This window comes from Fistularia commersonii, chromosome 24 (genome assembly GCF_037954325.1).
Source record: "Fistularia commersonii isolate RoL2024-O1a breed Wild chromosome 24, RoL_Fcom_v1.0, whole genome shotgun sequence".
Lineage (NCBI taxonomy): Eukaryota > Metazoa > Chordata > Actinopteri > Syngnathiformes > Fistulariidae > Fistularia > Fistularia commersonii.
This window is the reverse complement of record NC_141307.1, coordinates 7640507-7655612: the sequence shown is the minus strand read 5'-3', so window position 1 is coordinate 7655612 and position 15106 is coordinate 7640507. Positions and strand designations below refer to the sequence as shown.

The 15106-nt window shown below is 46.8% G+C and overlaps 3 non-coding genes and 1 pseudogene across 3 annotated transcripts; all 4 read left to right on the top strand.

Annotated features, from left to right (window-relative positions):
• Positions 1–4942: 4942 nt before the first annotated feature.
• Positions 4943–5120, top strand: LOC147219890 (U2 spliceosomal RNA; annotated as a pseudogene).
• Positions 5121–5724: 604 nt separating this feature from the next.
• On the top strand, positions 5725–5888 carry LOC147219889 (U1 spliceosomal RNA). The gene has a single exon (XR_015108248.1). It is a non-coding gene; the product is annotated as a U1 spliceosomal RNA (small nuclear RNA).
• A 2428-nt stretch (positions 5889–8316) lies between these two features.
• Positions 8317–8435, top strand: LOC147219888 (5S ribosomal RNA). Its single transcript, XR_015108533.1, has one exon. It is a non-coding gene; the product is annotated as a 5S ribosomal RNA (ribosomal RNA).
• Positions 8436–9815: 1380 nt separating this feature from the next.
• On the top strand, positions 9816–9934 carry LOC147219887 (5S ribosomal RNA). Its single transcript, XR_015108601.1, has one exon. It is a non-coding gene; the product is annotated as a 5S ribosomal RNA (ribosomal RNA).
• Positions 9935–15106: the final 5172 nt, after the last annotated feature.

Sequence of the window (15106 nt, the reverse complement as noted above, 5' to 3'; positions counted from 1 at the left end):
CTGAGGCTCTTCTTGTTAGCAATGGTGATGGACAGGCTGACAGATGAGGCTAGACAGGAATCTCCATGGACCATGATGTTTGCAGACATTGTGATCTGTAGTTAGAGCAGGGAACAGGTTGAGGAAAATCTAGAGAGGTGGAAGTATGCTCTAGAAAAGAGATGAATGAAAGTCAGTCACAGCAAGACAGAATATATGTGTGTGAATGAGAGGAACTCAGGTGGAACGGTGAGGCTACAGGGAGTGGAGATCAAGAAGCTGGAGGATTTCAGGTACTTAGGGTCAACAGTCCAGAGCAGCGGAGAGTGTGGAAAAGAGGTGAAGAGACGGGTCCAAGCTGGTTGGAATGGGTGGAGAAAAGTGTCAGGGGTACTATGTGATAGAAGACGTTCAGCCAGAATAAAAGGAAAGGTGTACAAGACAGTGGTGAGACCAGTGATGCTGTATGGACTAGAAACAGTGACAATGACCAAAAGACAGCAGGCAGAACTAGAGGTTGCAGAGATGAAGATGTTGAGGTTCTCTTTGGGAGTGACCAGGATGGATAGGATCAGGAATGAGTCCATCAGAGGAACAGCAAATGTTAAATGTTTCGGAGAGAAGGTCAGAGAAGCCAGACTGAGATGGTTCGGTCATGTACAGAGAAGGGGTGGAGAATATATTGTTAGACGGATGCTGGAATTGGAGCTGCCAGGCAAGAGGTCTCGAGGAAGACCAAAGAGAGGATTTATGGACGTAGTGAGAGAGGATATGAAGGTAGTTGGTGTGAGAGAGGAAGATACAGAGAATAGGGTTAGATGGAGAACGATGACCCGCTTCCCCCTGACGGGAAAAGCCGAAAGAAGAAGAAGAAGAAGGCGTCCTATTGGTCGGCCGTGCACCACGTGACCGGGGAGATGCGGATGATGCATCAGCGATGTTGTTTTAAGTGAAGCTGACGGTGCACCCTCTCAAATTGCAAATAATAACAAATTCGATGGGAGACATCTCAAAGATCGTGGAGACGAATGTTTAACGTGCCATTTGGTGCGTCTACTGTATTATGTTGGTAGATGATAATGCAAAGAGGCAGGAGGGTTATGGGTGACGTGTGACATAAGTTTGTTAAATGGACAACCTGTCTCTACGCCTTGCTTCCGTGTACCGAAACACATTCCCACCAAGGAATCCGATCTTAGCGCAAATGGATTGTGTTTGACGACAAAAGATGACAGCCCCGATCCGTCCATCACACTGGTCGCGTTTAAAGACTGTCAGACTGGGATCGTGGCAAAGTTCTCCCGTTTGTAAAACAATAGAAACCAATTGTGGCATCAGGAGGATGGACGGAATGTGTTCTGTGTTCTGACTTCTTCATGAAAATTGAAGCGTCTGTGTCGTTTCGGTCATTCCGGCCCATCGGAACTCAGAGTTTTTCTTGTCGTTGAATGGCTGCAATAGCTGACCCTGGATCAGCTTCTGAAAGGAGCAATGCATGACTCAAAACGAGTCATGTTCTCTGACTTTTGTATTAGTGGTTGTATTTGTACTAAGGAATCAATTACATGCTTGTGGTCATGTGGCACTCTCGTCTGTTGTTTGTATACATTTTCATCTGCTTGTTCATATGGGAAATTATTATTGAAAATCTCTGGTAAAACTTAAAATGTTTTTTTTATTTTACTGAGTTCTAAATTCACCTTTCTGTGAAAAGGATTTTTTAATCATCTCTGAGCAAGCAAGGCTGATTTGTAGCAACTTGCACAAAGATCTACAGACACATTTTTAATTGCGTATTGTAAATGTGTAATACTGAAACACATCTCTTGTGTGTTTTGTAATTTCAGGATGAGTAGAAAAGTCTGATGCTTACTACCTTTCAGGGGAGATCCTGCATTTCCAATCCAATCTGTATCCTGTCCTACAACCCACTGAAGGGATTCAATGCAGCGTTGGTCTGTTCTGCATCTGAGGCTTCCACCATCCAAGGCTGGACCTGCAGCTCTGATATCAAAGGAATGGCTGTTTCGACGAGGTGGAACCGTGGCCAGTAAGCTTTCCTTTCACGATGGAAATGCTCCCTTACTTGTTGGCTTCCAACTTCTTCTTCCCCAGGTAGTGTTGGAGTGAAGCTTCTCCAGCTGGCATTTGGTAGAGGTGATGGTGGGGATCTAGGTGGTCATTTCATGTTCTTCAACTGTTGTACTGGGGGGCTTTTCCAATAATTATTTGGAGGCACGAATCGGAGGCAGCCGCTGTCAAGCCTGCAGTAGCTCCCCTCCGTCGTTCCACCGAGATGCACCGATGATCATCTCCATTGCCATGGTAAAGGCTGGAGGGGATGTGACGCAGCCTGCCCTGAAGCCCACTTCCAATGATCACCATGTTTTGTACTCTGTGGTTGTTTTACAGAATAAGAAATGCTGGAGGAAGCTTCTGACCAGGTTTGTGGGGGGTTTCATGCACTTGAAAGAGGTTGAAGGCCTCCCAGATGACAGATGTGGGGATGGATTAAGAAGCCTTGGCTTGGTTGAGGAATAAAACATGCAGGTCTCTTCTGTACCCTTTGAAGATTTTATTTGTTATTGTGTTTCAGGTGAGTTTGGAGTGAGAAGTTATGACTTGTTATCGCGAAGACATGCACCGGGGGTTCAAGATATGTTTAAAGAGGACAGAATTCACGCAGAGGTGCACTGTTTGTCATAGCTTCATTTTGACATTGATTTTCAGTCCAGTCAAGGTGCTGTGAGACTTCAGTGTGTTGTTGGTGCTGATTGCCATCACCCTGTTCATAGGTGAAACTAAAAACTTGAATGTCGTATTTGAATATTTGACAATTTGATTAAATAAGCTCAAAATGATCATCACAGTCTAAATCAGCTCATTTTAAAATGTTGATTTGAATAGGTGTCAGTACCCAGTATCCAGATAAAGTGGGGCAAAACAGTATTTAGTCAGCCAACAATTGTGCAAGTTCTCCCACTCAAAAACATGATAGAGGTCTTTCATTTTCATCATTGGTATACTTCAACTATGAGAGACAGAAAATATCATTGTCTGATTTTTAACAAACTTATTTGGACATAATGATGGAGAATAAGTAGTTGGTCAGGAACAAACATTCATTGCAATACTTTCTTATATACCTTTTGCTGGCAATGACAGGTCAAAGGTTTTCTGAAAAGTCTTCATAAGGTATTCCAGGGGCGGGCAAACTTTTTGGCTCAGGGGCCGGATTGACTTTTAAAATTTGACAATATGATACATGTAAAACAAAAAATGGATTTGTGAACAGTACATATCAGACTCTTTTGATATTCGCTTTGAAAATAAAACCAACTTGGTTTTGAAGGCTCTGACATTTGCTTGCATTTCATTCACAAACCGTTTATTTGGTTGGATCTTCACGTCCAGCTCATTCATGTGTGTCAGTAGGTCCACAGTAAATGTTAAATAACAAAGCCAATCCGTGTTATTCAGTTCAGGATAAATTCTCAAGAGTTCTGAAGTAGCTCCAAAAATTGATAATCTCCAGTTTGAGCTCCCACATTCGTTGATCCAATCATACATATCAAGCATGAATTCTGTACCAATCTTTGATTGGCCAGATGTGGCCTGTTTAAGAATAAGAATAAGAATAACTTTATTTATCCCAAAGGAAATGGTTGTGCCAGAGTTTCAAGTAAAACATAACAATAATAAAGAAAGCGGGGATAAAAAATGGATGAACTTTTCCTTGTTTCATTCATAATGAACATTTTCCATCAGCCGTGTTACAGGCACTGCTTTTCCAGGACATATTTGCAAATTTTAACAGTATGTATTTAATTAAAAGTAAAAAAAAAAAAGGTTAATGTGTAAATATCTGGTTACAATGTGAACACCTGCAGTTTACAGACAAGTGCAGCTTATGTGTTTGTGTTTTTACCCGCTGTGGTTTATATTCACATGAGCTCCAGATGTCCAGATGTCACTTCTAGGACTTTCAAGTTGCACAACAGTGCTCATTATCACGGCATCTCCTCTGGTCCTGCTCACTCTAGGTGAACAGCAGGGGGTCCAGGGCGGGTCGGTGTTGGATCTCAGGTAAGACAGAACAACAAGGTGCTCAGAGGACGTCAGTCACTCCTACAGAGCCAGGATGGAAGATCTGTACCCAGGGTCCTGTGGTTCCTTGTTTTCCTGCAGATGGGGATGATTTTGGAGGTCTTGGAGCAGACCGGCGCACAGAAGGAGACTCCTGGGCTGCTGGGTGACTGGACTTGGACCTGATTCATCAACAGTGTGTCAGAACTTCTCTCCATTCAGTGCATTTAAAAACCTCTGCATGTCAACAATGGTGGTCTGGCATCAGTTAAGCCACAGAATGCCAGTATAAGAGTTCAGAGAAGCGGGACTTCTCTGAAACCATTTTACTGTTGTCTTGTGTTCGTGCCGTTTTTTGAATCGTGTTTCCCGGCGATGAGCGGCGAGTCTCTGTGAGAGCTGGTCGCAACGATGCGGTAACCAGATGGGTTCACAAGATGGCGCCCGTTTGCCGCGCTGTGTATCGTGAGCGGTTCAAACGTCCTGTTTCCACCTGTGTCTTTTCTCCTCACGGGCGACTTTTTGCCACATTCCAGGTTGATTTGAAGGGGACACGATTCCTAGGAGTCTGCTTGTTGAAGTCCTGGGTTTACTTTGATGCTTTGGCGTCCTGTCGGGGGGGCGTGCACCACGTGACCGGGCAGATGCGGAAGATGCATCAGCCATGTTGTTTCTTGTAAAGCAGGAACGTCGGCCTCCACCGGGACCTCCGTCTCCGGGGCGATGGGAGCGATGGGGGCGATGGGGGAGATGGGGGAGATGCGCCGTCGCTCCGGGCCGAGCGGCGGAGACGGGGTGGGGATTTATTTGGGAATGAAGTCGTGAGTGAAGCTGACGGTGCGGGGAATGCGCTGGCGTCGAGCGAAGGCGTGGGGCTATCGCTTCTCGGCCTTTTGGCTAAGATCAAGTGTAGTATCTGTTCTTATCAGTTTAATATCTGATACGTCCCCTATCCGGGGACCAAATATTAAATTGATTTTTGGAATAGGGGCTTGCTCCGTCCACTCCATGCATCGACCCGGTATTGTAGTGCCTCTGGGAACGGTGCACCCCCTGCTTTTGTGTCCGATGTCAAGGTTGCCATGTCCTCCAACAACGTCATACGTAACCAACATACACGGGACCCAGATCTTGTCTGTGCCCTGTGTGACCAGCGATACTGTCCCCGTTGTTTCTGCCGGTAGGGAACGGTAGATAGCGACACACGAGCGTGTCTGCCTGAAACCCTGTCCCTACCATTCGCCCCGTGCAGCCCAATAAAATCCCACTATGGACCAGAATTGAGCCTAAATGGATCGCATTTGAAACGGATGGATTGCCTTGTATAGACTGTGTCAGACTGGGCTCAGGGGGAAGTTCTCCCGGTCGTAGAGCGGCAGAAACCCCTCGCGGCATCAGGAGGACGGACGGAACGTGTTCCGGTTGTCCTCTGACTTCTTCGTGAAAATTGAAGCGTCCGTGTCGTTTTCGGCGTCCCGGCCCGTCAGAACTCAGAGTTGACGTTTTTTTTTGACGGAGTGTGTGTGTGTGTGTGTGTTTGTGTGTGTGTGTGTGCGAGAGGGATCGTGTGTGAGCTCCCGGAACAGTCCGCGTGGGTTCCCCCCCGACTGAGAACGGCGTGCGTGTGAAAGCGCTCCGTGCGCGGGACGCGTGCGACCCATACTTACCTGGCAGGGGAGATACCATGATCAAGAAGGTGGTTCACACAGGACGAGGCTCAGCCATTGCACTGCGGCTGTGCTGACCCCTGCGAATTCCCCAAATGTGGGAATCTCAACTGCATAATTTCTGGTAGTGGGGGACTGCGTCCGCGCTCTCCCCTGTTGTGCTGTTCAAGAGCAAGTCTGTGTCGCCGGAGGCCGGGTTCACTGTTTATGGTCGCACGCGCCGACCCTCCCTGGCTGGGTTGTGACCCAACTAGGGAGTTGTCGTTGCACATGGCAGGTGCACCGCAAAAGCATGGATTTACGATCGGCCCAAAAAAATATCCAGAGTGTCCAAGTCCATGAAATGTTCCTGCTTCTTGATCTCCACTCCCTGTAGCTTCACCGTTCCACCCGAGTTCCTCTCATCCCCACACATGTATGCTGTCTTGCTGCGACTAACTTTCGTTCCTCTCCTTTCCAGAGCATACCCCCACCTCTCTATAGTTTCACCGAGACACTTTACAGTTTATAGTTTATTTTGATTTCCAAGTCTGCCTTTTATTATTTATTACTGTTATATTTTCTGTAACTCTGGCACAACAGTTTCCTTCGGGATAAATAAAGTTGTTCTTATCTTATCTTATCTTATCTTATCTTATCTTATCTTATCATATCTTATCTTATCTTATCTTGGCCTCCACCTGTTTTCTGCTCTCACTACAGATCACAACGGCATCTGCAAAGGTCACGGACCGTGGAGATTCACGTCTACCCTCATCCGTCAGGCCGTCCGTCACCGTTGCGAACAAGAGGGGGCTCAGGGCCTATCCCCAACAGAGTCCCGCTTCCACCTTGAACTTCTCTGGTCCCGTCTTACAGCACACTGCACTACTGTCTCCCAGCTAGCATACATGTCCTGCACCAGTGTAACACACTTCTCTGCCGCTCCAGACTTCCTCAAAGGATACCAGAGCTCCTCTCTTGGCAACCTGACGTATGACTTTTCAAGGTGTACAAAAAGGCAATGCGGCTCCCACCGGCCTTCTCTGCACTTCTCTATGAGCATTCTCGGCACAAATACTGCATCTGTAGTACTCTTCCTTTTTCCATGTGTATTTTATTTAATTTTCTCTTTCTCTTGTCATTAACTGTCCCGCCATGCATTTGAGTCCTGGTATGGCCTTTGCTAGCTCCCTCTTTACCTTAGGCTGCAGCCTAAGCTTTTTCATGTTCGTTGTTCCCTCTGTCAAAAGCAGGGGGTGCTGTCTCTCAAGAGCGCCAACATTTCACACACGGACACACGCCGCTCATTCCCTTGTGTCTGTCCCACCGGAGTCACCGTGAAGCCCGGTGCGACACGCGCTCAGTCATAGTTCCCCGCCTTACCTTTCGGGTCACTTTCCGTTGTCTCGCCGCCTCCGTCCGTCGCTCGCCGCCGTTCTTGTCATCCCCGTACAGTATTTCTCCATGTGTGCTGAATTTCTTTTTCTCTCGTTTATACCTGTCGCTGTTGAATAATCCAACCGCTGATCTCCATACCGCTGGCTCTCCTAGGCACTTCCAGGACTCCACATGTACGGTACGTCATCAGGACCCCCTGCCTTTGAACTCCTCCTCCTCTTCGATGCCCTCCTCGCTTCTTTTTACACTCGTTTCTGCTCCTTTTGCGATCGCCAGTAATCAGCGCTTCTACCCTTGGCTCTCTTTCATTTTTCCCCATTCATTCATCATATTCCTAGGAGTCTGGTTGTTGAAGTCCTGGGTTTACTTTGATGCTTCGGCGTCCTGTCGGAGGGCCGTGTACCACGTGACCGGGCAGATGCGGAAGATGCATCAGCCATGTTGTTTTTTTTAAAGCAGGAACATCAGCCTCCACCGGGACCTCCGTGTCCGGGACGAGACGGAGGTCTTATCTTATCTTATCTTGACCTCCACCTGTTTTCTGCTCTCACTACAGATCACAACGGCATCTGCAAAGGTCACAGTCCGTGGAGATTCACGTCTACCTTCATCCGTCACCGTTGCGAACAAGAAGGGGCTCAGGGCCTATCCCCAACAGAGTCCCGCTTCCACCTTGAACTTCTCTGGTCCCGTCTTACAGCACACCGCACAACTGTCTCCCAGCTAGCATACATGTCCTGCACCAGTGCAACACACTTCTCTGCCGCTCCAGACTTCCTCATAGGATACCAGAGCTCCTCTCTTGGCAACCTGTCGTATGACTTTTCAAGGTGTACAAAAAGGCAATGGGGCTCCCACCGGCCTTCTCTGTACTTCTCTATGAGCATTCTCGGCGCAAATACTGCATCGGTAGTACTCTTCCTTTTTCCATGTGTATTTTATTTAATTTTCTCTTTCTCTTGTCATTAACTGTCCCGCCGTGCATTTGAGTCCTGGTATGGCCTTTGCTAGCTCCCTCTTTACCTTAGGCTGCAGCCTAAGGTAAAGTGTGTCTGATGATTTTTGGTTATAGTAACCTTGGTTGCCACTGGCTGTAATCATAGAAACGCAATTGAAGGAGCTCCTGACAGATCTGGAAATGACTGGAGGTGGAAAAGACGGGGGACGGCTGCTTATAAAATGCCCTTCCGCGTAGCCTAGTCTCGTTTACGGCCATACCACCCTGAACACGCCCGATCTCGTCTGATCTCGGAAGTCAACCAGGATCGGGCCTGGTTAGTACTTGGATGGGAGACCGCCTGGGAATACCAGGTGCCGTAAGCTTTTTCATGTTCGTTCCCTCTGTCAAAAGCAGGGGGTGCTGTCTCTCAAGAGCGCCAACATTTCACACACGGACACACGCCGCTCATTCCCTTGTGTCTGTCCCACCGGAGTCACCGTGAAGCCCGGCGCGACACGCGCTCAGTCATAGTTCCCCGCCTTACCTTTCGGGTCACTTTCCGTTGTCTCGCCGCCTCCGTCCGTCGCTCGCCGCCGTTCTTGTCATCCCCGTACAGTATTTCTCCATGTGTGCTGAATTTCTTTTTCTCTCGTTTATACCTGTCGCTGTTGAATAATCCAACCGCTGAGCTCCATACCGCTGGCTCTCCTAGGCACTTCCAGGACTCCACATGTACGGTACGTCATCAGGACCCCCTGCCTTTGAACTCCTCCTCCTCTTCGATGCCCTCCTCGCTTCTTTTTACACTCGTTTCTGCTCCTTTTGCGATCGCCAGTAATCAGCGCTTCTACCCTTGGCTCTCTTTCATTTTTCCCCATTCATTCATCATATTCCTAGGAGTCTGGTTGTTGAAGTCCTGGGTTTACTTTGATGCTTCGGCGTCCTGTCGGAGGGCCGTGTACCACGTGACCGGGCAGATGCGGAAGATGCATCAGCCATGTTGTTTTTTTTGAAGCAGGAACATCAGCCTCCCCTGGGACCTCCGTGTCCGGGACGAGACGGAGGTCTTATCTTATCTTATCTTGACCTCCACCTGTTTTCTGCTCTCACTACAGATCACAACGGCATCTGCAAAGGTCACAGTCCGTGGAGATTCACGTCTACCTTCATCCGTCACCGTTGCGAACAAGAAGGGGCTCAGGGCCTATCCCCAACAGAGTCCCGCTTCCACCTTGAACTTCTCTGGTCCCGTCTTACAGCACACCGCACAACTGTCTCCCAGCTAGCATACATGTCCTGCACCAGTGCAACACACTTCTCTGCCGCTCCAGACTTCCTCATAGGATACCAGAGCTCCTCTCTTGGCAACCTGTCGTATGACTTTTCAAGGTGTACAAAAAGGCAATGCGGCTCCCACCGGCCTTCTCTGTACTTCTCTATGAGCATTCTCGGCGCAAATACTGCATCGGTAGTACTCTTCCTTTTTCCATGTGTATTTTATTTAATTTTCTCTTTTTCTTGTCATTAACTGTCCCGCCGTGCATTTGAGTCCTGGTATGGCCTTTGCTAGCTCCCTCTTTACCTTAGGCTGCAGCCTAAGGTAAAGTGTGTCTGATGATTTTTGGTTATAGTAACCTTGGTTGCCACTGGCTGTAATCTTGGAAACGCAATAGAAGGAGCTCCTGACAGATCTGGAAATGACTGGAGGTGGAAAAGACGGGGGACGGCTGCTTATAAAATGCCCTTCCGCGTAGCCTAGTCTCGTTTACGGCCATACCACCCTGAACACGCCCGATCTCGTCTGATCGCGGAAGCCAACCAGGGTCGGGCCTGGTTAGTACTTGGATGGGAGACCGCCTGGGAATACCAGGTGCCGTAAGCTTTTTCATGTTCGTTCCCTCTGTCAAAAGCAGGGGGTGCTGTCTCTCAAGAGCGCCAACATTTCACACACGGACACACGCCGCTCATTCCCTTGTGTCTGTCCCACCGGAGTCACCGTGAAGCCCGGCGCGACACGTGCTCAGTCATAGTTCCCCGCCTTACCTTTCGGGTCACTTTCCGTTGTCTCGCCGCCTCCGTCCGTCGCTCGCCGCCGTTCTTGTCATCCCCGTACAGTATTTCTCCATGTGTGCTGAATTTCTTTTTCTCTCGTTTATACCTGTCGCTGTTGAATAATCCAACCGCTGATCTCCATACCGCTGGCTCTCCTAGGCACTTCCAGGACTCCACATGTACGGTACGTCATCAGGACCCCCTGCCTTTGAACTCCTCCTCCTCTTCGATGCCCTCCTCGCTTCTTTTTACACTCGTTTCTGCTCCTTTTGCGATCGCCAGTAATCAGCGCTTCTACCCTTGGCTCTCTTTCATTTTTCCCCATTCATTCATCATATTCCTAGGAGTCTGGTTGTTGAAGTCCTGGGTTTACTTTGATGCTTCGGCGTCCTGTCGGAGGGCCGTGTACCACGTGACCGGGCAGATGCGGAAGATGCATCAGCCATGTTGTTTTTTTTAAAGCAGGAACATCAGCCTCCACCGGGACCTCCGTGTCCGGGACGAGACGGAGGTCTTATCTTATCTTATCTTGACCTCCACCTGTTTTCTGCTCTCACTACAGATCACAACGGCATCTGCAAAGGTCACAGTCCGTGGAGATTCACGTCTACCTTCATCCGTCACCGTTGCGAACAAGAAGGGGCTCAGGGCCTATCCCCAACAGAGTCCCGCTTCCACCTTGAACTTCTCTGGTCCCGTCTTACAGCACACCGCACAACTGTCTCCCAGCTAGCATACATGTCCTGCACCAGTGCAACACACTTCTCTGCCGCTCCAGACTTCCTCATAGGATACCAGAGCTCCTCTCTTGGCAACCTGTCGTATGACTTTTCAAGGTGTACAAAAAGGCAATGGGGCTCCCACCGGCCTTCTCTGTACTTCTCTATGAGCATTCTCGGTGCAAATACTGCATCTGTAGTACTCTTCCTTTTTCCATGTGTATTTTATTTAATTTTCTCTTTCTCCTGTCATTAACTGTCCCGCCGTGCATATGAGTCCTGGTATGGCCTTTGATAGCTCCCTCTTTACCTTAGGCTTTAGCCTTAGGCTGTAGCCTAAGGTAAAGAGTGTCTGATGATTTTTGGTTAGAGCAGTGTAGCACCCAACCTCTTAGTTAATGCAGTGATAGTACAATGGTTAGGGCCCTGGGAACGTTACTTCGATGAAATTTTCAATGGTAAACAGGAGAAACAATAATACCTAATTTTTTGATAACTTAAACTTATTTATGCTGTTTGATTATAGCGGTGCCTCCATCTCCTAAGGATAAAATATGAATTAAGACAAACACAGATCTCTTTAAGTACAAATTTAAAGTTTAGTTTCACAAAATTAAAAGAAAGAAAAATGAAATAAAATTGGTAGTGCGTTCATTTGAGATTTTGTCGCTTTGCAACTACATAAACATATTCAAAAACCATGTACATCCCTTCAAGTTCAGTCCAGTTCAAAAACCATAACCTTAAAGTCCTTTTTGTTTTTCTCAGAAAGTTCAATCGTGGCAGGCCTGATTCGATGCTCGGGATCGTTGGACCAGAAAAACAGAAAATGTCCGTTTCACTTGTTCACAAGCCCCAAAATAAAATGCATGTGCTTTGATGTACTCACTAATCCTTTTGGTGTTGAAGCAATGGATAGTCAAATGTTGTCCATCACCATGCGATTCCCTCTCGGCAAAGGGGTTAGCAATGACTTGGCATCACGGCATCACGAAGTGCACTCGGTGAAACTCATCGGTTAAGCCTCAGCAGAAACGTCCAGAGAATTCCTCTCGGTCCACTGAGCATCAAAGGTCTCCAATTCCAAGCTCATATACTTTACATACAGAGTATGAAATTAACTCGCGGTAAAATGCTAACAATGCTAACGCTCGATTAGCATCGCATATGTGCACTTAAACATATCGTCTAAGCATAAAAATCATATACATCGAGTACTCACTCATCACAGGGTTAAATAGTCGAAAACAGCAACGTAGACTCTGCATCCACAATGTTTTATGACCATTCTCCTTTCAGCTTAGCTTCACAAACTTCCCTCGGCAAACGCAGCAGTCGAATGCCTCGCGCCTAGATGTTCTATTGCCTTCCTCATTCAGATCCCGCCCTCACGCATGGGATTGGACACTAAGTGTACATCAACCAATACAATTCAAGAAAATACCATATTGACACTTAACATGTTTGGATGCAAACAAAAGCACATGTTGAGCTGTACGTTTCACACAAGCTTGTGGCGATTAAAAGCACGATTCCCAAATAAATGACAAAAACCTTAGATAAGATTAAACCTTGTTTTTAACCATTTATGAACACATTTTAAACATGAAATATTAAATGTTTTACAGCCATTTCAGTCTTATCTAATTTTACTTAAATGTTAAAACATCTTTACATTTTAGCCTGTATGGTCTGTAATGAAATTTTAGACGGGCTACATCCTCCCCCTTCTAAAAGGTGTAGATGTCCTCATCTAACTGTACTGTTTAGACTTAGATCTGTAGGGGCATGTTTTAGGATGTTTCACAAGATCAGGGTTTCCTCTGGCACTGAGGTTCAAGTGAATGACCATGCTCTGGTGCACAATAGTCACAGGTTCCCCAGCTTGAGTTCCAGGTTTATCATAGGTCAAGCGGATCACTGGTTTTACTTCACGCGTCGACTTTCTGCTTCTAGGGCTGGTTTGAGTTCTCAACTCCACATCAGTGTCTTCAGCTGTATCATTAGTATCTGCGTCCTCGTTGGAGGACTGATATTCCTCTTCCTGTGAACTGACAGAATGTACTTTCTCCACCTCCGGTTCACTCTCAGATGAGGGGAAATTTTCAAAGGGAGTATGCTCTGGGGTGGTTCGGTCTGGTATGGACAGTGGTTTCCTGACCTTATCATAGGTTGGGCACTCGTAGACACACTCATACTCAGATTCAGAGTTTGAAGAGATGTCAGATGTCTGATCATTTTGGTGATGTGTTTGATGTCTTAGAGTATGTTGTCTCCTGGTAACTGGTGTTCTGACTCTTTCAGTTTGTTCAGAATTATCTGGAATCCTGACAAGATAACCAATTTGTAGAAGGTGGTCTCTGTGTAGAGTTTTGACACTTCCAGTTCCATGTTCGGGTTTGACTCTGTCTACAGGTAAGTTTGAAAACTTTTTAATCACAATAGAGGGTGTGGATTTCCATCTATCTTGTAGTTTATGTTTCCCAGTGAGGCCAACATTTCTTACGAGGACTCGGTCTCCTTCTTGTAGAGGTTGGTCTCTTACTCGTTGATCATAACAGGTTTTGTTTCTCAGATGGCTCTTGGTTGCACACTCTGCAGCTAAATGGTAAGCTTTTTGGAGTTCTTTTCTCATTTTGTCCACATACTGTAGGTGAGACGTCTCTGAATTACCGTCGAGAGCTGTACCAAAACAGAGGTCAACAGGCAATCTGGCATTGCGCCTGAACATTAAGTAGTATGGGGAATATCCAGTGGACTAATTTTTAGTGCAGTTATACGCATGTACTAACTGACTGATATGTTGACTCCAGTTTTGTTTCTGCACATTTTCAAGAGTTCCAAGCATTGAGAGAAGTGTTCTGTTGAAATGTTCTGGTTGAGCATCACCTTGCGGATGATAAGGTGAGGTGCGCGACTTTCTTACTCCAAGCATGGATAAGAGTTCTTTTATAAGGCGGCTTTCAAAATCTCTACCTTGGTCTGAATGTATTCTAGCGGGTAGGCCATAATGAACAAAGTACTTTCCCACAATACTTTGGCAACTGTAACTGACTTTTGGTCCTTTGTAGGAAATGCCTGAGCACACCTTGTATAACAGACCTGGGCATTGTACGGCCCACGGGCCACATCCGGCCTGCGGGATGGCACTGACGGGCCTGTATGACAGACCTGGGCAATGTATGGCCCGGGCCACATACCTTTGGTTGACTCTGACCGCCAGTGTAAGGTTAATTGGAAATTACAAAATAAACATACTTTCTAATTTCACCTCATTCATGGGCTAAAGCTGCACTGCTTTTATTCTGAAGTTGTTTTTTTTTTAATTCACGCACATAATGACGTAATGCGTATATCAAGACATGTGCGCGATTGAATCACAAGACAACTTTCACCCTCAAAAATGTCCCGCTCAGGCTAAAAAAAGAAAGGTAGATGCCGAATGTAGGATTTTCAACAAAAATTGGACAGCTAAGTATTTATTTACTGAGGTTGGAGGTAAAGCTGTGTGTTTAGTTTGCGGGGAGCAGATCGCCGTGTTTAAGGACTACAATTTGAGTCGGCATTACCAGACGAAACATGCAGAGAAATATAAAAACCTGACTGATGACGAAAGAACGCGGACATTGGAAGCTTTGCTAGCTAAGCTGCAAACGCAGCAAGGCTTTTTTACCAAGCTTCATACATCCAGGGATGCAGCAACCAAGACCAGCTTCGTGATATCCCACAAAATAGCCAAAAACAGCAAGCCATTCGCAGAGGGGGAGTTTGTGAAAGAGTGCTTGGTAGACTCTGCAGCACTAATATGCCCTGAAAAAAAAGCGGCATTTGAGCAAGTCCCGCTGTCCAGGCGAACCGTGGCGAGAAGGATCGAGGACATTGCGGGGAATCTGGAGCTACAGCTGCAACGTGAAGTGCCAAGTTTTGACTTTTTCTCCTTGGCTTTGAACGAGAGTTGTGATGTCCGCGACACAGCCCAGCTACTCGTATTTGTCCGTGGGATAGCGCCGGACTTCAAGATTACGGAGGAGCTGGCAGCAATGCGGTCGTTAAAAGGGATGACGACAGGGAGCGATCTCTTCACTGAGGTAAATGCTTGTATGGACACGTTGGGACTGAAATGGGACAGACTGGCAGGTGTCACCAAGGACGGTTGTCCAAATCTTACAGGGAAAAATGTCGGACTTTTAAAACGCATGCAGGATAAAGTGACTGAAATTGACCCTGATCAGAAATTGGTATTTTTACATTGCATTTTACACCAACATGTGTTGTGCACATCA